General features: G+C 37.2%; 1 protein-coding gene across 2 annotated transcripts in view; it reads left to right on the forward strand.

The window, feature by feature from the left end:
* The first annotated feature begins 361 nt into the window (after positions 1-361).
* The window catches only part of PCDH11X (protocadherin 11 X-linked), a 955,366-nt gene continuing 930,864 nt past the window's right edge, over positions 362-24,863 (forward strand). For both annotated transcript variants that reach the window (XM_075538649.1, XM_075538648.1), the window contains exon 1: positions 362-627. The gene's annotated coding sequence lies outside the window, so the exon portion shown is untranslated. The remainder of the gene's footprint in view (positions 628-24,863) is intronic.

The following is a 24,863-nucleotide window of genomic DNA, read 5'->3' on the forward strand; positions in this document are numbered from 1 at the left end:
GCCAGGAAGCCTTCAGCCACCTTCTTGGGGCGGCAAGCAGTTACTTCCTAAGCTTATCTCCAACTCAGCACCCCCTTCCCCCACACCCCCATACCAGACCCTGTCAGCGGGGAGGCGCCACCCCCTGAGCGGTGGGGGACGTAGGGTGCAGGGAGTGGGGACCAGAAGGGGGTACCCAGCAGTTGCTGCTGAGCCATACCCTCTCTGCAGGCGGCCCAAGCCCAAGTTCAGTATTCTTCCACAACCTAGCCCTCCACTCGCTCACCCCCCTGCATTCCCCCCTTCTCCCCCTCTGTCTAGTCCCTCCTCCTCGCCATTGAAAAGGGCTGGCTCGGCACTAGCGCCTCGCAGTCGGCGAACTGTCTGGTGGAGAAGCAGCGCGCGCCAGAGTGGCACTCTGCTCACGGAAGAGAGCCCGCCCAGTGGCAGCTGAGACCGCAGGCAGCCCAGGCACCCCGGCGGCCTCCCCAGCTCCCCGAAGCCACCTCCAACACCCCTGCTGCTCCGCGGACTGCGAGCTGTGGCGGAAGAGCCCGCTACAGCAATCGCAGTCTCCGTGGAGCTAGCGCAAACCCTTTCTCTCCTTCCCTCACCAACTCATTCTACTCCAGAGGCTTCATTCATTGGGTAAGTATCCGGTACCGGTGGCCCACGAGAGTGCGGGGTGGGCAGCGGGCGTCCTGCACGCAGTGCGCCTTGAGGGTTGCCCGTGCCAGTGGAATCCTTTCGGAGACCCTCCTGGATTCCGAACCCGTCCCCACCAGGCTCCTCTTACCTGGGAGAGAAAAAAAAAAAGCGAACCCCGGAGGTGCGCGCAGATAGAATAGCTTTTTGGCTCCGCCACTACTTAAGCTTGGTGACTTTGAGAAAAGTCACTTTTGTCAGCAAAGTGTTCGTGCATGAATTTCCTCGATATTGGCTAGGCAAAAAGCTATCGCACTTTCATGGATTGCGAGCTAGAGAAACTCCGACTGGGGCAGGCGCTGAGAAAAGATCACGTTCCAGACTCTCAGGCTAACCAGGTGGAGAGACCAGCCCTGAATGAAAGGTCCTGCCTTGGGCCAAGTGTCTGTTTTGGACCTCGCGCCCGGAGGTGCCCTTGTTTTTTTGGGGGGGGGATCATGGTTTGGAGCTCTGCTCTGCTTATGTTTCCTTTCTGGGGTGCGACCCTTGACGCAGAGCAGCGGAGATCCTAGTGAGCTTCGGAGTGCCCATAGCCCTGACCGTTCCTCTAGGTGCCCCCCTGCCAACCCCCCCTTCCCGCCCTACTTCTAAAGATGTGCTCAGGCAGCACCTGGGGAGTGTGGGGATAGAATGTGTGGAATATTCTGCCTTTCCTTAAAAAAAAGAAGAAGCAAAGAAAGAACTGACAAACTTAGGCAAAAATCAGCACTTTTCTAAAAAATGTAGCTGAATCAAAAGAGGCTTTAAGGAAATGACTTTCAATCCCGAAGCAGCCAGCTATCTCCTTATCCTATAAATACATGACGTGTTCTAAGACAGAACCAACAAAAGCAGTTCATATCGCCAGGTTTTTCGTTTTACAAAACCGCATAGCAATAAGACGGCTCCATTTCCTGAAAACGAGTGCCGCTTCCTAAGAGGGGTCGTCGAAAGAGGTGACTTTTTAAAAGCGAATATTCATCAATGGTTTCTCTAGAAGAGCTGAGTGGCAGTTTGCCCTCGCTTGGAGATACTGCCTGCGTTTGACTAGACCGCCCCTCCTCGCAAAGGAAAAAGAAAAAAAATGACACTTGTTTTTAAAAAAAGAGAGCCCCTTTCCTTCTTTCCAGAATGATTCCCTTAGAGTTTCCCTGATTTGGCCGCCTTTGAGGTTTGGAGTGCAGGGCGCTAGAGAGTAAGAGGGAGAAAGGAAGGGTGAGAGAGGAGACAGGGAGGCAGAGAGAGAGCGAGAGCGAGAGAGCGAGCCAGCCAGCGAGAGCACGTGTGCGAGCTTGCTTGCTTGCGGGCGGGGCCCTCCATGAACCAGGTGTCCTTCTAAAATGTTGGCACAGGGGCTAGGACTGAAACTTGCGCCACTGCGGCACATACCCTTAGAGCAAAGACAGAAGAGGATAGGGGGCTCGGACCAAACAAACAAACAAATCCAAGACGCTAGCCCAGGAGCTGTTTCCATAGGAAGCGTGTTGAATAAGTTTGAACATCAGGATAGAATTAGAGATGAGCAGAAAATTTGGGAGGGGGCTTCAGGGACAGATCAGAGGGACCGCTACTGTGCTCTTAGCGCTGCAGTACGGAAACAACCTGAGGAGCTTTGGATCAGAATTCTGAACACCAAGTATAAAGACCCCCCCCCCACCCCCGCACAAAGAGAAGGTAGTGGTACTTTATGACTAAAGTGCATCCCTTTCGACCCAGGTGAAACAGCATTGATTTCAGAGAGGTAAAAATAGGTACTTATGTGCCCCTTGGTAAAGAATGACTGGAATGCCACTCTTAATATTGTCTGCACTAACCTGCACAATGACAGTAGGAAGTCTGGCCTCCCAGGCTGCCCTTTCTTGTGAGTGTGAGTGAGTGAGTAAGTGAGTGAGTGAGTGAGTGAGTGAGTGAGTGTGTGTGTGTGTGTGTGTGTGTGTGTGTGTTGAAAGAGTCAGCCCAAGCAACCCTGGTATCTATACACGTTTACAGAGTTCGTGCCTTTGTGTGGTTCATCTGAGGGAGCGCGCTGTGCGGGCGGTTTTCATGCCTGGGCCAACAGATGGATATGCTAAGGTCTCCCTTTCCCCTTCTGCTAAATTAAGAATTGCCACGCACAGCCCACCAGCCACCACCGCCACAGCACTGCGACTGACTGCCAGGAGGGAGCGTCTCATCCAGCAAGGCCTGTGAATGTAGTTCTCCAGTCTTCTTCCCCCGGACAGCCCCTCCTTCTAGCAATGATGTCAGCCCGGGCCAGGCACGTCTAGCCAGAGGCCAAGTGGCCAGTCAGCTGGAGAGCACTAGCGCCCCAGCTGCGCGCGCTCCCCGAGCGCGCAGTCGCCCTGCTTCCTTTGGGTCCCCTTCCCGCGCTCTCCCTCCAGCCCCTCCTCCCAGCTCTCTGGCTCCCCTGAGGCGCACGGAGGCGCTGTTGTGGGGGTGGGGGACACTGCAAGCTTGGTCACCGCCAGTTTTGAACCCCTGGGATCAAACCCAGTTTTGCGGTCTTTCCCCTCCCCCCTCTCCCCTCCCCAAGGCTATTGATTTCCTCCTGTTTTCAGCTCACTAGTCCAATGAATTTACTTATCCACTAGCATTTTAGAGGGCAAGTACTTTGGGTAGAACAATAATAGTTACCATTGTTAAATTTCTGCTGTGTTCTACCTGGTTGATGAGGCAGGGGGTGTGTAGACTGGCCTCTAGAAAATACCTCTGCTGTCTTTTGGCCTTCAACAGGGCAAGTAACCTAGAAGGTGGGGAGGGTCGGTTTCCCAAAGATCTGGTGCCCTGGAGGACTGGGGCAATCTAAAGAGGAGGTGAGTGTATGTGCTAGGGGTGACAGGGAGGGGGGGGCTCTCCCTTTAACTGAAGAAGAGCCAGGAAATTGGAATTGGAGGAAAGGGCTCTGGAAGCTACTGCCGCAGGGGAGAGGCTACCAAGCTCTTTATGATAAGGCTGCCGCAGACACGTCCCGAGGCCAAATTGGGAAGATTCAGGAATCAGATTTTACAAGACGGAATCCTGCTGTGGCGTCGCTTCTGAACTTGCTCTTCACATGATTTCTGCTTTTTAGAGTTTGAGGTTAATTAGTTTCCTCTGATCCAGGTCAATTCTTCCTTCAGTTCCAGGAGAAAAGGCGAAGGGTGCTTTTGGAGAAGGTTGCAGGGCGTTAAGAAGGAAAAGAAGCTGGCAGGGTGTGTAGAGGCAACTGGAACCTCAGGACTGAGTTTCCTTCCAAAGGAAATTACAGAAGAAGAGGCTCACAACAAGATGCTTTCTTTATTGCGATTTGGAGATTTGGAGGAAGGGGGACTGAAAGTATCCTTCCTTTTGTAAATGGAGTTCTGCACACCCCACTCCACCCCCACCCCTCCCATGATTTAAGGGTTCCCTTATTAGATGCTTGGCTGGCAGCAGAGGTAGTTGCTGGTCTTTTGAAGTACAGGAATGGGAAGGCAAAGCGGATCAAGCATAAGGCACATCCGTTTTGTAGAGCTCAATCCTTTCTAAGGGTTAAAAGGAGCTTTTTTTTTTTTTTTTTTTAAAGCATCCAAATGTGATTCTGAGGGAAACCCAAGTAATGTTGGGTATTAACAGCTATCAGCAGCTGGGATCCCTGGCAAAAGGGACTGCAGGTTTCACACTATTCCTTGTCTTCATATTTAAAACTTTTGGGGGAGTAGGGTGGGGGGCAAGATAGAATTTCTGAGAGAGCTCCAGACTGCTGGTGGCAAGATAAAATCTGGTAAAGGGATTTAGAAAGCAGAAAATTCCTCTCTTCTCTATGCAAGCAGTTCACAACCACCTTCACTGAGGATTAATAAGATCCTTAGCGGAGGGAGAGAAAGAATGCCTATAAAGAGACTTTATATAAACCACTGGCTTTGAACGGCAGGTATTAAATAGATATGCGTGTCCAGTTTCTGTTAGGGATAAAGGGAACTATTCAGAGATTTAAAATGTGAGAATTAATTTTCTCCAATAATCTTGTTTCACATATTTTAAAGGGGTGCCTTCATTTATTCACAAAGCAATCTACATACCTACTGTATTAGACATGTGCTAGATTCCCAAATTCTAAATATAAAAGGTCTTTACATAAGCAGAAGAGAGTCAAAATTATCAACCGTGTGGCAACCTGAGCATAACGGAGGAAGGGATTCTTTTTTTCCCTAAGAGAGTAAGTAACGACTCATTAAGAAAGGCCTCTCTGTCTTTGAAAATTAGGCATTTTTAGGCAATGGCTGGCTAGCTAAGAAGTGGGCTTGCAAGGGCACAGAGTAAGTATAGGATTATGAAATACGTGTGTTGGACACTTTTGATGGCTTTCCAAGCAGATATACTTAAAAACAAACAAAAGACTCGGGATAACAAAATTAGACAGTAGCTGGAATACTTTTTTGATTCGTTTTTTTAAATACTGAGTAAAAGCAATGGATTTGCACAGAGAGTGCAAGCAAGGAAATGAAGATTATCATACTATTCAGAAAAAGGAGGACAAATGAACGAAGGCCTAAATGAAAGCAGTAGACTAGTATAAATAGGGGTGTTATGCTCAATCTACTTTTAACCCATCACACCCATTAGAAGAATTCCTTTCTGTTCTTGGGGATATCCATTCACCATTCACCCTGGTTCACCTCTATGGCTTAGATCTCTTAAGGCACTCTCATCCACTTCCTGAAAGGGAAGAGTAGAAATAATCCCAAGGGTTCCCAAGGCTATCCTCTTTTTTCTTTAAATGCAGATGGGCCTCAGCTATGTCTCTTGGAGGGGCTGGTAGATCTTGGCTGCAGACCTTAAGCTTAGCAGCCCATCACATCACCAGGGCTCCTACAAGTAGGAATTAACTCAATGGCAGGCTTGTGGTGTTTTTTTGTTTTTGGTTTACTTTTTTTTTAACACTTCCATGCTCTCTCTCCCACCTGATAGTGTCATTTAATCTTGTCCCCCACCCAACCCCATGTCTTATGGACTAGAAGGCACTCTGCTTTTCCCTCACCACATCCCTCCCCCCCATCTTTTTTTGAGTGTGTGTGGTGGAAGTGTTTTCTCCCAACTAATTACCTTGGACACCCCTCATCAGAGATCAAAACAGAAATGACAAAATGAAGGGACTTCTTCAAAGTTCATTGTAGATTTGTCCAGTTTTCTTGCTGTTTGTGTGTCTTTTGCTATTTTATTTCAAGCAAGATTTATAGGGCAATTACTCATGTGTTACATTTTAAAATTATTCTTGGACTGTTTGCTTTCTTTTGGTTATAACTAGCGATTCAAAAGCTGTATTTGGGGTGTATTTCCAACTTTTCTGGATTTCTCACTGTACACTCCTGACACTATTTCTCTGCATCTCATCCCACGTCACACCTCTTATGAATATATACACTCTGCAATTTATTTTGCTTTGTGAGATTTTCAGTGGCTGAAGTTTAAATATTTTGAGAGGACATACATGATTTCAAGACCGTTACCAGTGTGTTCATAACAACACATACATTTACTCTCTCAGCCTTCAAAGGCAAAGGAACCTTCTATTTTTACTGCATTCCTCGGAAATTTCCTTTTCTTTGGTGGAGTAAGAGCAATTCTTACATCACCCCAATCTCCGCATTCCATAGGTTTGAATCTACAGTGTTAGGAATCCAGCAGGGAAGAAAGGGGATTTTATAAAAAGTGAGCATTACATGTTTTTGACCTGGATCTATAAATTTTCACTGGAGTAAAACAAAATATATAAGTACATTTGATTAGACTGACATTGTTCTATAACATTTCAAACCATAAGTCCTTGTTGAAGCAGCGTTCTAATATCTGAAGTCTGTATAGGTCATTTCAGTGTCAATAATAATAATAACCTAGGTAAGATGTTTGTATAATCCAGATTGACTTGCAATGATTATTTTAATCTAATCACATTTTGAAATGGTGGTGCTTTTCAATAGAATTCCATCAGGAAGTCACCATGCCTCAAATGTGGTTATTTGTTGTTAGGAGAATACTATCAAATGACCTATATGCCATAGTCCCTCAAGATTTCTTCCCTATTCAACATTAACTGCAAAGGCCAGTTTTAGTACACTGTGAAAGCTATTTTAAGGTCATCAGTGTGTATTTTGAAATTCAACTCGATTGTAGAAAGAATGAGTTCTGATTATCAAATAGTAAAAATATAAATTGGTAAAAGGAAGCTTTTTTCAATTATGATTTGTTAATTAGAATGAAGACTTTCTAGAAATCAAAAAGCATCTGTTAAATTTTACACTTAAAGTAAACTTTAATTCAAGGATTTTATCAGATGCTTTCATTGTCTCTAAAGTGTTTAAGTATCACATAAGAGTGAGATCAGAAGAATAAATTTTGAAACTAAGCGTGACAATGTCTGTAGTTGTCATTTCCAAACCAAATTTGAAAACATGTTTTTCCAATTAATTTACTTATCCTGAAAGTGTATAGCTGAGAAAACAGAAGAAAGAAAACATAAAGAAAAAAAATGAGAAAATGTTTTTATTTGTTCAATAAAAATGGCTTTAATCTACTGTATCTGTAGTTATATATAACTATGATGAATTGATTTTCTGGTGAATTTTAAACAATCTGGAGACATTTTTATTTTTCATTTTAAGTGGCTGAAATGCATATACAGATTTGAAATATTTTTACAAGTTCATTACTATCATAATAATATGAAACAAAATATTTATGGAGGTTTTTTGTCATGCATTTGATGCATTTTCTTTTCTAGTTTTACACCTTCACTTTTAGTATTTCATATAATTTAATGTTACTGTGTTTGGAATCATAAAAATTTTGAGTGCAATAAAATAGTTACATCTATTTATGAATGTGGACAGTGAAGGTCAGATGATTCAACGAGTCTCCAAACTTTCCAATTAGTGAATACGGTGCATACACGACTGTTGATCTTCAGTCTACACAGAGGCTATACCCAATACCCAACTTTCCTTTCCTATTTCTTTATATTCAAAATTCCGAATACAAAATAAAAACCAATGCTTTTTGTATTAAAAAAATGAAAGTCTAAAGATGAATATACACAAATAATTTTGTCAACTAGTTGTCTGCATTATATTATCTTCCTTGTGTCTTGGTACACAACCCCTATAAAAGTTTTATGATGATATTAGGACTATTGTAGTCTTACAGTGTGTACATTCAGACACACTTATGCACTCTATTTCATTTACAAAAATATTCAATCCATCCTAATGACATTCTGTAAAGATTGAGTTTACTTAATTTTGTAATATCGCCTAATTGATGTTCCCTTCGGGGTATCTATATTTGTATATATGATTAATTTGGGGGAATGTTTGACAGTGATATTTCAGGAAAGGCTTTCTTCTGAAGCAACCCATCTTTGGTGGTCAATTGAGTGTGTATTTGTATCATCCACCAAAAAGGCATTTAACTTGCAATATGCAAATTATTGCAGTGTTATATTTACGATTATAAATGCCTTTTTCCTGTGGTTTTGAAGTTGGGAATGGGAGTATAGGGTAAATTGAAATTGTTTAAACGCTATGTGTTTCATTATATATTTTATTAAAATATCATGACAATAAAAAATAATGTTATCTCACTAGACTACAGTGTGCCCAAACAAAAAATACAGGAGTTGTAAATTATTTCAAGGTCCCTTCAGATGGGGGGTTGGGGATGGACTATGATGTTTATAATGAATAGTTGTAATACAAATCATTCTTTCTTTGTCCCTTGATCCTACAGGTATGACCAGTTTAACTCTGTTCATTCATTAGCTGCCAGTAACTGAAAACTTAATTTGTTCAACATGATAATATTTTCTGTGGTGGTTGGGCTGATTGTGAAGTTTTGCCCTGAAAGAACGTAAACAGATTCCCTCTTTGGAGAAGCATATATTCTGGTTGAGCAAAAATAATGAGCAGGAGCAACAACAGCAGCGAAGCAAAATCTAGTCACAAAAGGTCAAAGGCAATAAATATCACATGCCTACTCTGTATACCCAGTATGGTGCAGATTTCATAGGCTCCTAGAAGTGGAAGGGACCAGAAAGAGCATTTAATTTCACCCTTTCATTTTACAGATAAGAAAATTAGGACTCAGGAATGTTAATTGAGTACTACAGGAACTTGGTAAGGTAAAGAAAGAAAGCATTAATAATTAACTTTATATCATTACCTCTTCCCTAGTTGCAAATGTATTTAGAATTCCAAAAGGCCATCACGTATGGCTTTTTAATTAATGTTGCTCAAATGCAATTAATAGTTCCGTATCTTATCAGAATGTTAAATATGAGACTTGTTTATTTATATTTCAGCTTTACTTAACAGGGCAATTTTCCACTCTGACGCACACATCGAAAATACTGTATTTTCAACATTTGAATGTCTTGATTTTAGATATTTAAAATCTTGTCTGTTCTATACATTTTGTTATAAAATATATGAAGTCCTCATATGAAAGCCATGCAAATGAACTAAAGCACTAACGTGTTAAACAATTAAGTATTGAGAAAGTATTGAAAATTAACCTAAGTTTGTAGATATTTTCTAATGCATGCCTTGAAGGATGGTTTTAGTTTTATAAATGCATATTTTCCTAAGGACTTTAACATAAAATAAATATAATTTCTAGAGGACATTGAGGGGATTTCTAGAATAAGATCTGTTTGTTACATGTTACTTTATTTTCTATGTCAATGTACATGTGTGTGTGTGCTTTCGTGTGTCTGTGTTAGGAAGTATGAGTCAGGCAAAATTGATAAGGAAAAATATACCAAGGCAAAGCTCTTCGTTCAATACTAGATAAACGTAGACTGATTCATTTTACTTAGTGGGTGAGAAGAAGGGAGGAGAAAAAGAAGAAATCAAATGAAAAAGAAAGAGAATTCTCAGAGTGTTAGGTAATAGGGCCTCGGTTTTTGTTTGGCGTGAAATATGCAACCTTTGTGAAATTACCTATTTCAATTTTAAAATTAGAAACTTGCAATTTAAAATATTTTAGATAATCGTTTACTAGCTTAACTATGATCAATAAATTTTAAAATTTAAATATGTTAACAATTTAAAGGAAAATTCTATAATATTCATAGGGAATAAACATATACAGGAAGGCTAAAGGCCCGGGTGGTAGCATAGGGAGGGAGGGGAAACTTCGATGGGAGTTAGCTCAGGGGCTATCAGGCAGGATTACCATTGTCTTTTTCTTTACACCAGGGACAAATTTGCTCAGTTTAACACAGAGCTTTTAGCATTCAGTCATCATCTGTAGTTTTTACATCTCTTCTTACCTTGCAACTTTTCATAGTCCATTAACTCAGTTTTAACATTTATGGGATAAAGTAGTTGGTAATGTGATTGAGTGAAAAGTAGGATTATGTGTTTGGGAAAGAGAATTTGGATACATCAAAGGCAAACATCTTCTGAATGCCTTAGCACTGCATGTAAGAGTTAACTAGTTCAGGAATATAAACTAATCTTTAAAAAATGTATAGCTGGGCAGCTATAACATAATCAAAGCACTTTAAATTGAAGTAGAGCCAACATGCAATTTCTAATCAATCAATGCCACTGCTAATGAGAAACTGCAGTTTATGGGAAGATTCTCTTCTGTTCCTGAGCTTCTCAAACGTAACGTGTATATACACCACCTGGGAATCTTGTTACAATGTAGATTATAACTCAGCGGATTTGAAGTGTGGCCTGAAAATCAGAGCTCCCCAGTGATACAAATGTTGCTGATCCTCTGGACACATTTTGAGAAGCAAGGGGCTAATTCGTAGTCTGATGGTAAAATAGAATGAAAAAGGTGAAGTAAACCATGGGTAACAAATTTATTAAAAATATTTATCTAAGGAATTTTACAAAGGATGAATTCATTTAAAATGTATGGGTACAATTCTGTGCATTTGAGTATTCAAATTGATTTTAAGTATTGGTTATATTGGAGAGCTCGGGTTGCTTAGTGGTTTAGATTTCAACTGAGATTCAAAAGGTCAGCAGTTCCAAACCCCAGCTTTTCTGCAGCAGAATGATGGGATTTTCTAATCCCTAAAATTACAGTCTCAGAAATTTACCGGAGCGGTGTTACCGTCTTCTAGGGTTGCTATGAGTAGGCATCGATTCGATGGCAGTCAGTTTGGTTGCTTTTTTGTTTTGCTTTGTTTGGTAATTAGGTAAAACCAATTTAAAAACTGATAACTCAATCATTTTGCAGTAAAATCGATTTGACCGGAATTATGTGGATGCATTCATACTATTTTGAATGTGAATATTTGGTCACATCATAGCAATAATTAACGAATATTGTAAAACTTTTCCCAAAGAGATCCAAAAGCTCAGCCATTTTAGTAGGGTGTAGACACCTGAATCTATTCATTTGTCAAATATTGAAAATGAGTATATTAATCTTTCAGATTCCACAAGCAAATGAAGAATTGCATATTCCTGTAGCTCATTTGTAGGTAGAGTCCCGAAGGTGAAAGTGATTACCCTGCTTGGCTGTTAACTGGAAGAGTGAAAGTTCAAGTCCACCCAGAGACGCCTCAGGAGAGAGATTTGAATGATGTCATGCTGAAAATTTAGCCATAGAGTACAGTTCTACTCTGACACATATGGGCTCACCAAGACTTGGAATCTCCTACAGAGCAACTGATATAGGTTTTAATTTGAACTAAAACAAAATCAAAATCAAACTTACTTTCATCGAGCCGATTCTGACTCATGGCAAGCCAGCAAACAACCACTACACCTTCAGGGCTCCGTTTAATCGGAAGACAATCTTTATTTTCTTTTAAGTGTCTAACATTTGGCAAGGGAACAATCACAAAAGAGATTTGCATAAGTTACTTCATAGTTGCTCACTCAAACATTTTTCAATGCAGGAACAAACGCTAAAATAAATCGCCAAGCTGCATTTTCACACCTAGATTTTCATCTTCAAATACGTGCATAGCAGAGAAGCCTTTTTATTCAAATATTCTTTTCATTCATAATAGGGAAATTTCCACGGTTCTGATTTTTTTATGTGCTGCTTATCTTGGCATAGAAAAGTTTGTCAATTAAAAAACAAAGCAAAACACAACTCCTTTATTTGCAGTGTCAAATGGAAACACACAAATGCAGGCAACATTGAAAGCAGCTGTTGACATAGATGATGTGTAAGTGTTTAAACAATATTTGTTTGGAGGCAGGTTTGGGTTCTGGCAGGATTAGACACATACGTAAAGAGCTGTCATTTCAAAGCAAGAATTCGTGTCTTAATTGTGGCATTGCGATTCAAAAGTCACTCCCTTACCGATAAAGCCATGTTAGTTTTTTCAAAGCTCTGATACTTTAGTCGTAAAAGCAGATTTTGTTTTGTTGTAACTTGAGGCTCCCAATGAACTAAAGGGCCAATTGGATTAAAATGTTTTTTGTAAGTGCTAATGAACTTGGTAGTCTGCCAAAATTGCCTGGGATTTTATTACTCTTAGCATTATTTAATAATGCTAAGCATAGACTGTATCCATGCACCCAAGGAGCCATGGATAGTAGCCTACATATGATTTTTTGTTTTTGAGGGAGAAATTAAAAATTACATTTTTTAAACACAAGGAGAAGGCGAAATAAAACAAAGGAAGCTTATAAAAAGATCCTCAAGCACTGTTATTTTCAAAGACTAGAAAAGAAAACCACTCCATAGAAAAAGAAAGACCAATTTTATGAAAATAAGTTTCATTAAAAAAATGAATATAATTTAAAAAGCAGACTACGTCATAGTTAAAACAATTGGAAACAAAACACAAAATTTCTTGAACAAATCAAGAAAATATTAGAAATGCTAAAATATATTAAATAAGCTTGTGCTTGAGTAATTATGTACAGCTGCATAATTTTAAATCAATATTTCTTTTTCATTCTTCAGAAGCAAAATGACTACATCTTAATTAGATTTTTTTTAACCAGAAAACAAAATATTCTGTAGCTGGACAATTTCCTTATTAATTAGATAATTTTAGTAAAATTACTGAGATTATAATTGAGATTGAGGAAAAGTAATTTAGAAAAGAATACAGTATACTGTACACTAACTGTTGAAGTACTTAAAATTGCTAATAATATTCCTCTCACTGCCACGAAGCCGATTCTTTCTCAGTGCTATCCTGCACAGCTTCCTGAGACAAGATCTGTACAGAAGCAGCCCGCCTCATCTTTCTCCTACTATTAGCAGCCCAACACTTACCCCACTTAAGTGCCACGAGGGCTAGCTTAATAACATGCTCAAGGTGTAAAACTTAAATAATATTATTGATAAGGTACCTGGTCAATTATAGTCATAAGAAAAAAATAGAATTCTAAGTTAAGGTTAGATTCCAACTATCATCAATCAACTAAATGAACAGTACTTTGAAAATATAACATTTAATATTTCTTTTGAAAATATCATTGTACTTTTCATCTTCTGTATACCTAAACTAGTGGTAACACCTAAATCATTCAACAATAAAAAAAACACTTGGAAAGCAGCTATAACTATGAATGAGTTCTTGAAGAAAAACTATTAGTTAAAATTTAAGTGGAATTATTAAGACATTTTAAATTATATCTGAATATGTTACCCGAAACAGCATTTCTCTGTAACTATGAAAGGTGCCACTATGTCCTGGTTCAACACTAAAATTGTTTTCACTCATTTTAGAGTAAGACTAATTTTACTTCACAACAGTCATTTGAGATAAATTTGCAAATATTATGCTTTTTCAAATATGAGGCAAAGACATTATTTTCCTTAAGGTGACACATCTCTTAAGATCCAGAGACAGGACTAGCACCTGTTTTTTTCCAATCTCTGGATTAATACTCATTCTATCAACCAAAGATACACTTGGATTTCTTTTTAAAATACTAATGTGGGCACATGGAAAGACAAAATAACATATTATAATTAAGCTTTGAATTTGGTTTAGAAAAAATTATTTTTGTCAGTCTCTTGTTTGTCTGGTTTGGAAAATTTTGGTACACACTCATTGGGTTCTTTTATGCAAACTCAGGTAACACCCTGGGTTTAGTTATTTAAAGCACAGGAAAATATAAAAATGCAATAATCATAGTAGACTAGTAAAAAAAGATGCAAACTGGACAAGAGAGTGACACCAAACAAAAACAAAAACCCACTCCCATTGAGTCAAATCTTAAGAAACCTCTTTTGAAAAAATAATAACAATGAGTTTTTAATTTGTTTTGAAAATTAGATGCTGAATGAGTCAAGTTCGTTTTCTTTAATGATAAAAATATTTGAGAGAACAAGCCTGGAGGGACAGTATTTGGGAGAAAAAAAGACAATTTATTTTTAGGCTACGGGTTAGCATATATATATATATATAAATTGTTAAATTAAAATGTAGCTGTATTGCGCTACCTATATTCAGCCAGTGCTTGCAATCCATAACTTTGGGAGTGTTTAGGCTTATTAATGTATTTTATTTGCATTCAAACATTTCAGTAAGATGAATTTTGTAGCATTAGTTAGCAATCAGTAGGGTGAATAGTTTTCCCTTTGGGAGATCACACTTTGTTTTCCCTTGGAAGAACTAGATTATTAGAAGGTAATACAAAAATATCTTTTGTTGTCAGAGAAGTAAACCCTATTTAGTTCCTTTAATGAATCTCATGAGATGGTTTACAAGTATAAACTATGACACACATTCTGCCAAATTGTTACTGAATATAAAAGAAAAACACAATTCTAATAGTAAAATTCCCTTAAAGCTATAGCTCTTGTAGATGAAGATGATTGCTTGGGAGTTTTTATTTGACAAAAAGAAAAAACAGAACCCTGTGAGTTAGGTGGAACACACACTTTCATCCTCTTGCCTTTCCCACCTCATAATGGAGTAACAGACTACCAAGAATTGGCAAATGGCTTGCAAAAAAAGTCACAAAATTAGGAGCAGGTTCAAATACAGATGTATTCCACTATGTCATAAATTAAGTCATTGATTGTACATAACTTATTCTGAAAAACATGAAATGTTTTAGAATTTAAATAATGGAGGTGAAAGAGAAAGATAATTTTCAGGTTCAGGTTATTGTTTCTCTGCAAAAATAATGTAAATTTAAATTATACTCAAGGTTAACTGAAGCAGTCTGGGCATATAACTAAAACTTGCATAAATAATATCATCAAGCCAATAGTAGTTATGTTACCAGTATGAGGAATTAACTTATAACTTGAAATATTTTGATGAAAAGATATTGTTTGCTATTAAGATTTTATTTCTGTTCTCTTCATTTATGACACGAAACGGAGAAAGTAGGGATATTCAATAGTAGACATTACAGAAAGAGCCCTGGTGGGGCCATTGAGTAAATGATGGCCTGCTAACTGCAAAGTCTGATTCAAACCCACAGCTGCTTTGAGGGAGAAAGATGAGATTATCTGCTCCTGTCAAGATTTACAGTTTCAGAAACTATGTAGACATAGGTTCACAAGAAAGCAGAATTAATTACATGGCAGAGGATTAGGTAGAAGTTAAGTGATAGCTTTGAATTTCTACTTTATTTATTTCATATTTTACTTAGTAAATCAGACTTCAGGATTTTTCTACCTGCGTAACTTGTGCTTTCTCTCAATTAATTTGTTAAAGCAAATACTCTTTAAATATGATCACTGATCAATTACACCTCTGTAAATATTATTGATTTTCACAAGTTTCCATACTTTTGAAATGAATTGGCCAGCATTATAAAGGCTACTAAGTGAGAATCTTGAATAGAATTTAGGTCTTCTGAACTCTTCTTACATTGTACTTTTCATATGTCATATTTCATATCCATTACATTGGAAGATGGCTATATAGATTAAAAAATAAATATGTAGTGAGCAAATGACGTGCAGTATTTCAAAGTGCTGGAAGTATTTGTTAGAGGTTTGAATAGTAAATAGCTATCAAACAGTCACCAAATCGTAGCAAAATTTGTGAATAGATCTGAACAAATTAAGACTAATTTGTTAACAAAATTTGTGAATAAAATTATAATTTTTAGGGAATGTAAGAATTTTATTTAAAATAAATCATGTAAGAAAAATATTACAGTCAATGTAACTTTAATAATGTGATCCTGTTACTTAGGATTTTACATACCTAAATGTAATACCTTAAATCTTTCATAAACACAATAGCAATATAATTGTATGGAACTTATATTTTGCTTATTTACAGATAACTAAGTATTTTCCTTTTTATTTAGAGGTGCTTCCTCTCCTGCTAAAAAAGTCTAACACATTAGGCTTTTAATAGATGAAATGGAGTTGTAACTTCTGCTCAGCAAACACCCCTTCAGCCATCATGTTACTTTTCAAAATATAAATTAGCAGCTTTTGGTTAATTGCGAGGAAATAGCTTATAAGCCAGCAACTTTAGTCCTGTTTCGACCCATGTTCTATTTATTTGAATAGAAAATAAAACTTTATTTCATGTAACTGAGAATACACTTTTGACCCCTGATAAACACAGTTAGCATCTTTTACCCCATACGTTTTAAATGAATTTCTATGTTGCTAAAGACCCCAAGTTCACTTCAGTTTTACTTTTCCTCCTTTTTTTTTTAGACAAATATAGAAATTTGAGGGGTAAAGAATCTGATTAATTTTTAAACTTTCAGTTTTCACTCTCATTGCTTTGATTTTTAGTTTTTGTTGCTTTGTTCCTTTCTAAAGAAGCATATTCTATATAGTTTGTACAGCTTATCTCAACAAATGAAACCAGGAATAATACCCATTAAACCCAGCCCCCCTCCCCCATAAATGTGGTTCCCTCATCTCCCCACCCTCCAGGCTCCCATCTTTCCTCCCTCCCTCTAGGGCAGTAGTTCTCAACCTTCCTAATGCCACAACTCTTTAATACATTTCTTCATGTTGTGGTGACCCCCAACCATAAAATTATTTCTGTTGCTACTTCATTGCTGTAATTTTTCTACTGTTATGAATATATATATGACATGCAGGATGTATTTTCATTGTTACAAATTGAACATAATTAAACATAATTAAAGTATAGTGATTAATCACAAAACAATATGTAATTATGTATTGGGAAATATTTATTTCTAATTACAAAGAAATGAAATGTTGTCTTGAAGCATGGTGTGACAGCATCCAGATTAAGTTCCCATGGAATAGATATATAATTTAGCCAGTAATTATAATTCATAAAGTATCATTTTACCTCTAATACTACTGTTTTCAACACAGTAGCTGCTTTCTACACAGTAGCTTTTCTCCACACGTGTGACTGGTCCACGTAAGTACATTACAGCGCCAATCCCTGTCACTTAAACCTGTATTTGTATGGGGTGTATGTGATGGGGTTGGCACGATGTCTTTATGATGAGTGCTCATGTGTGGGTGTATCTGCATATGGGCGGACCCAGCTGGAGACTGATAGAGGAGCGGTGTCTTTATGAGTTTGCTATGTAAAAATATGGTAAATTATTTGTTCCACCAAAGGAAAGTAAAATGCAAATTTCACCAAAGGAAATAAATTAAAGTTAACTTGTTTTACTTTGGAAAATCATAGTAGTTGACTATTTCTCTGCTCCTGAATATAATCAAAGTAAACCTATAATTTTTTATGAAAATGACTTAATTAAATTTGAAGAAATTTCTTTATCTGGGTAAAGAAGAAAAAATTAAATACCCTTCTTAGTGACTAATAATTGTATAACACACGTAAGACTATCGGTTTGACTTCTTTCTTTTTTTTAAATTAAATACTTTTATTGGAGGTTCTTACATCTCTTATCACAATCCACACATTCATCCAGTGTGTCAAGCACATTTTGCACATTTGCTGCCATCATCATTTTCAAAGCATTCTCTTCCCACTTGAGCCCCACATATCAGGTGGTCTGATTTCTTATAAACTCGGTTGAACTAAGTATTTCTGTTGGAGCACTACTAGACAAAGACATAATTTGGTACCATGAAGGGACCATCTTCCAGCAGCACACCAAACAACATTTCACGGCCATCCCTAAAGTTTTCACTGGGCGATATTTTTAGACACCGGGCACCAAGTCTTTCTTCCTAGTCTCCTTAAGTGCGATAGCTCTGCTGGTGTGTGTCTACTATCTAGGTGTTTGACCCTGCTGGCATTTTAAACATCGCAACAGCCAAGCCACCACACACTCGTGGGAATCTTACAATTAGACACCTGAAACAGAACCCCGAAACCACATCTACATTTTGAGTATCTATTACCGAGACACCTTCAGGTCGAAAGGCACTCAAAACAGGACTGGAGAAGTGTAGCCTCCTGATTAGAGACTTAACCTTAATGATATGGCTGAAATAAATCTCCAGGTCCTTCATTTGTTAATGTGACAGAAAATATCGGAAGAAACAGCTGCAAAAATCAATGAAAAACAATGGAATGATGAAGTATGAATCAAGTAAAAGAGGAAGTTGTCAAACATTAAATGAAAGCATAAGGGTTCCCTTAAGAGAAGTGTATTATACATTTATTAGTCACTAAGAAGGCTATTTAATTTTTTCTTACTTTAGTTTATAAAACTCTAGATGAGCTTCATATTGTACTCAGATAAAGACATTTCTTCAAATTTAATTGAGTAAGTCTTTCCATAAAAATCAGAGGTTTACCTTTGACTATATTCAGGAACAGAGAAATAGTCAACTATGATTTTCCAGAGTAAAACAAATTACCGTCATTTCCTTTGGTTAAATTTGCATTTTACTTTCCTTTGGTGAAACAAATAATTTACTATATTTTTATAAAGCAAAATCATAAAGAAAATTACATATTTTAAAATGAGGAAAATTTATATTAAAGATTTCTACAAAAGCTAAAATTCATACTTGACATTAAAATGGATTTTACAATATGAAATATTTATTTTGTAAAATGATTGTTTTCTATGTAAAATCATCAAAGATGTTTAAATAGAAAGCTTTTCAAGCATATTAAAATTGACATGTTTTATCAGTCCTCCTGGTGTATTTTATAAGACAACAGTCAAGCTTGGACAACATCATAAATGAAAAATCCTTAAGCAGATGCAAGAATCTGGGTGGCTGAATTATCTTGCAGAACATTATGGTTGCTTAAGGGTTTAATTGGTTAGTAAAGAAATAGAAAACTGGCATAGCTTCAAAAACAAGCTTTTCTTTAAGTGTGGAAGGCACTCTCTTTGGCTTTAATAGCATTCTGCATGATAAAGGGGCAATATTGAGAATCATCTACATTCAAAGGCTTATAGACATTAGAAAAGTTGGGGTAACATGTCTATTCATGTTGTGGGCAGTCTGTCCCACCAAATTAAATATATAGATCATTTTCTTAATGTAGATACCAGGCAAATATTCTTTTTCATGTTGTGTATATATTTACTTTGTTGTATTTTCTTTACAGTTCCTTATGATAGCACTGCATACTTCAAATAACTTAGTTTAAATTAACTCTCTTAACTGAAAGACATCTTTTTTGATCTTTTATTGACTGCTTCTCACAGCTGCACTTTCTATCTTAACTTCTGTGCCTTAACAGCTTGCAAATGAGTGATTTCCTTTTACTTATTCAAGTGTTATACAACTCACCCAATATTAAGGTAACTTCATGACGAAGAACAACCGATTTTATAATGTCTATGTATTTACTAATGTCCATCTGCAGGAAACACATTTTCCTGCACATCTTCTTTGTATAGTCCTCAGACATTTAGGATTCATCTTTTCTTATTGATATTGTGACTTATATGATGACTTAAATATTAGTGGAAATTTTGACTAAACACTGACACAGAAAACATAAAGTTGAAATGAAACTGCTTGTTTGTTTTTTTTTTAGGTCAAAATCAGTTGACTTTCAGCAATTTCTTATGGTTCAACCTAATAACATAGTCTAGGAGATTTCCTGAGAGAGACTTTGCAGTTAATAACTCTTAAACTTAGTAAGTTATTAGTAGACATATTTTCAGAAAATCCTCCTCACCTATACAGATTTATGAACACTATTATGTGAGCTGTAAGTAAAAATTAGGTTTGGAGAAATCTTTATGAATAATGCATATTTCTGGAAAAAGGTAATTTTAATGGTAAGATTTCTGAACTAATTTCCACATGAGTTCCTGAAAAATGAAATATTATTCTATTACGTCTTTAGTAAAAATTACCCAATTATATAATACCAAGTTCAATGAGATGTAGCATCAAAAATATATTTTACAATTCAGTTACCTATTGAATTAGTTAACTTTTTCCCCCTAGTAAGAAGAATATAAGCACTGAGTTCAAGCAATAGTATTTAGTTTAGTTTGCAGATTTCTAGTGTTGGCACTAAAAATTGAATTATACAAACATGGAGTGAGAACTCTATGGGATTATTTGTACTATTGATTTCTAAGAAAGAGGTACATTAACCAAATTATTTGTTAAGTACCTTTACCCATTTGCTTACGTAACCATTTTATAGATCAGTTTTTTTTATCAGGCATTTCCTTTTTTTGTTGTTGCAATTTTGATCTAGATTCTGGCTTCAAAACTTGTTATAAAGAAGAACGCATACATTTTGTACAATCTGATAGGCTTAAGCTTTGGAGTCACATCTACATTCAAATTCTAGTTGAATACCTTAATAACTCTTGATTTTCCTTAAGTTACTAAACTTAAACTCTGAGATCCTCAATTTCCTTATATGTAAATTGCAGTCATAATAATATTAGTACATCTAAGATAGAATTGCTCTGTTAAATGAAATTAGCAAATTAGCATAGTGCTTGGCATATAATAAATGTTGTTATTGTTAGGTACCATCTCATTGATTCAGATTGCTAACCACCCTATGCACAAGAAAACAAAATGCTGCTCAGGCCTGCGCCATTCTCACTATTGTTCCTAGGCCTAAACCAATTGTAGCAGCCACTGTGTCAATTCAGATCCTAGAGGATCTTTCTCTTTTTCCTTGCCCAGCCACCTTGCCAAGCTTGAAGACCTTCTCCAGAGACTGGTATGAGGCAATGGAAAATATCACGATTTGTGTCAGGCTCATCTTAGTCCTCTAAGTAACAAACATCCTTGCTTTTTAACACTCTAAAGAGGCTTTGTGCAGCAGATTTACCCAATGCAACATGTCTTTTTATGTCTTTGACTGCTGCTTCCATGAGCGTTGATTGTGGATCCATCCAAGCAAAACAAAATCCTGGACACCTGCACTCTTTTCTCAATTTATCATGGAGATTTTGATCTTCTTTACATTGAATTGTAATCCATACTGAAAGCTGCAGCCCTTGATCTTCATCAGCAAGTGCTTTCAAGTCTTTCTTAATTTCAGCAAACAAGGTTGTGTCCTCTGCATATCGTAGGTTTCTAACAGGCCTTTCTCTAATTCTGATCATGCGTTCTTCTAAATATAATTCGGCTTCTAATTATTTCTTCAGCATACAGATTAAAGAAGTAAGGTAAATGGATACAAGCCTAAAACACACATTTGTTGATTTTAAACTATGCAATATTTTGTGTTCTGGTCACAAAACTGCCTCTTAATGCATGTACAGGTTTTACACGAGCACAACAAAGTGTTCTAGAACTCCCATTCTTCTCAAAGCAATACAGAGTTTGCTGTGATCCAAATAGTCGAATGCCTTGGCATACTCAATGGAACACAAGTAAACATCTTTCTGGTATTCTCTGCTTTGAGTCAAGAGCCATTCGACATCCCCAGTGATGTCCCTTGTTTCTTGTCTTCTGAGTTTGACCTGAAACTGCCAGTTTAGTGTCAAGCACTGTGGCAACCATGGTTGAATGATCTTCAGCAAATTTTTACTTGAATATGATATCAAGGTTATTGTTCTATATTTTGAGTACTCTTTTGGGTCACCTTTCTTTGGGATGGTTACATAAAGGAATTTTTCCCAGTCATTTGACCAAGTAGCTGTCTTCCAGATTTCCCCACATAGACAAGTAAGTGCATCCCCGTGTCCTTCCGTGTTGGTTTTCTAACTCTAGGTGCTTTCACCATAATATTTTACTTTGTCTTCTTGATCTTCCTTTTAAAATTTTCTATTCAGCTCTTTGACTTCATTATTTCTTCCATTTGCTTTAGCTACTCTATGGTTAAGATTAAGTTTCAAAGTTGCTTCTGACATCTACTTTGATCTTTTATTTATTTCCTATATTTTTAATAATCTTTTGCTTTCTTCATGAATAATGTTCTTGACTTCTTCCCACAGCTTATCAGGTCTTCTGTCATTGTTTAAGTATTAGAATCTTTTCTTGAGATAATCTGAAAATTCAGTTGGAATAGACTCAAGGTCATATTTTGACTCTTGTGGCCTTGTTTAATTTTCTTCAGCTTTAATCTCAATTTACAAAAGAGCAATTGTTGGTATGTTCCAGCATTATCTCCCAGCCTTATTTCAGTTGCTGATATTGAGCTTCTACCTTGTCTCTTCCGACACATGTAGTCAATTTGATCTCTGTGTATTCCATTTAGAGAAGTACAAGTGTATAATTGTCTTTTTTGTTGAAAAAAGGCATTTTCTATGAAGAAGTCATTGGGTTTGCAAATTTCTCTCATGGGATCTCTAACTCCAATTGTATCACTATGTCAATATTTCCCAACTACTGCTCCTTCCTCTTTGTTTCCACCATTTGCATTCCAATCACCAATAATTATCAATGCATCAAGATTTCATGTTTGATCAATCCCAGAATAAAATCATTGGTAGAATTCTTCAACATATTCATCACTAGCTTAGCTTTCATGGTTAGTGCATGAATTTGATTAATATTTCATTGAAGGTGGATAAATATAATTCTATCACAGACTTCATTTTCTTCAACGTTGATTTTGAATGTCCTTTTTGAAAGTGAATACAACACCATTTTTTGTGTGATGTCACTCCTGGCATAATCAACCATATGATTTTCTGATTCAAAATGGCCATGACTAGTCCATTTCAGCTTACAAATGCCTAGGATATTGATCTTTATGTCTTCAATTTCATTTTTGATGACTTCCAATTTTCCTATATTCACACTTCACACATTACAAGTTCTCATCATTAGCAAATTGTGGCAGCTGGTTGTTCCCTTGAATTGTGTCCCATCAGAAAATGAAGATCCTGAAGGCTCCACTCCCACAAGTTTCACTCTATTCACATCACCAGGGTGGACTCCACTCTGAGAAAGCTGCTTTTCCTCAGTCACAATTTTTCCTTGGGCTAGACTGGCCCATCCTCTAGCACTATCTCCAATAATAGTCTGCTTCCATTCATTATAACCGTAGTATATGACAATTATTCAAAGCTTTGCATAAGGTTTTTAGTCGCTACTTCCTCCAATGTGAGTATTCAATTCCTTCTTCATAGTGTGTCCTTGATCTGGAAGTTCCACCGAAACCTGTTGACTTTTGGTAACCCTGTTTTCATGGGACATCCTGTTGGATATAGCTTCCAGCAGCAGAGGGACATGCAAGCCAACACAGTAAGACAAATTGACAGTTGAGTGGTGGCCGAACTAACATAACTGGAAACAGAAGTAAAGTGCTATAATGAATTATGCACATTTAGAGCTAGAGAAACAAAGGTGAAAAACATGTTTAGCATTTCCTAAGCAAAAGAACTGAAACAAAGAAGCAAACAGGTCTTGAGTTGCTATGATAAGGGATTCTGTGAGTAATATAATGACTGGCACAGGAAGCACTGAACTGATCCAACAAGAAGTGGTCAACATCCAACCATTTCAGGATGTGGCATATATGATCCATGACCTGTGCCATTGAAATAAGGTGTCCAGTGGCACTGAAGGCATGGGAAAAATGCTTCATGAATTGATACAATACCAATTCGAGGTGACTTAGCACAAGATGCTGTGCTGGAGGTGTTCAATCATCTAAAACCAATATATTTGGAGTACAGTTACTTGTCCAACTAACTGGAAAAGATACATATTTCTAGCTATACCAATGAAAAGTGATCCAAAAATGTATAATGATATCAATATTTCATTTTGCTAGAGGTAATTAGAAGTACAGTGTTAGACAATTAGGTGCTAGTAAGGTTTCCAAAGAGATGCAGAACCACTGGTATCATTGACAGGAGATAGATGTTGGTTGAAAGAAAAGTATAACAGAAATATGTTTATTTATTCTTTATTGACCATGTAAAGCCATTCTACTGTATGCACCATAAAAATCATGAATAACATTGTGAAAAATGTGAATTCTAGAACACTTCATTTTGTTCATGCAGAACCTTTACATAGAGCAAATAACAATTTTTCCTAGAGAACAAATGGTTACTGCATATGGTAAACACATCAAAGGTATGTGTTATTGTGTATCCTTGCACTATATTTATTCAGTGTGTATAGTGAGCAAATAATTTGAGAAACAAACTTATATGAAGAAAAACATAGCATCAGGATTAGAGGAAGACTCATTAATAAATTGTATGCAACTGGCGCAACTTTGCTGAAAGTACAAACTTGAAATACTTATTGACAAAGATATATTTTTGGTACTCTCCCAAACTGGGATGGTGCTGGGTGGAGTGAAACTTTCACAGTATGCATTTTCCCTCTAGGCAAGCATAGAGCAAGTTGCTCTGAGGTAGTGCAGCAAATGGCGTCACCTGGGAAGGTTCTCTCAGTGAATTTTTAAATAAAAGCAGTTTTGCTCCAACCTCAGTTTTTATGATGGATAATTTAAGAGAACAGCAATGCGTTGTGAAATTGTGTTTCCTTCTTGGGAAAAATGCCGCAGAAACTGATGTGATGTTGAACACAGCTTACAAGGACAGCACTATGGGAAAACTGCAAGTGTATGAGTGTTTTCCTCACTTCCAAAAAAGTGAAATTTTGATTGATGACAAACAGCATTCAGGATGTCTGTTAATTACCTGAATGGACGAAGATGTTAACTTAGAGGGCATTTGGAGATCCCATCATTCGCCAGTTCAGAATAATTAAGCTTTCTATTTAGAGGTTTTGATAAGGTACTGAAACAGTGTGCCACAGAAAAGGCCTGATTTGTGGCAGAGGGGGACATGTTTTGCCACCACAACATTGCACCTGCTCCCGAAGCCATCTCAGTGTGCCAGTTTTTGCCAGCATGCCTCTCTTGCCCTACACACCTTACTCACCTGACCTCTCTCCAGGGGACTTCTTTTTGTCACGGCAAATGCAGAGTTACATGAAAAGACAGTGAT

The sequence above is a fragment of the Tenrec ecaudatus genome, chromosome X (assembly GCF_050624435.1).
Source record: "Tenrec ecaudatus isolate mTenEca1 chromosome X, mTenEca1.hap1, whole genome shotgun sequence".
In the NCBI taxonomy this organism is placed as follows: domain Eukaryota; kingdom Metazoa; phylum Chordata; class Mammalia; order Afrosoricida; family Tenrecidae; genus Tenrec; species Tenrec ecaudatus.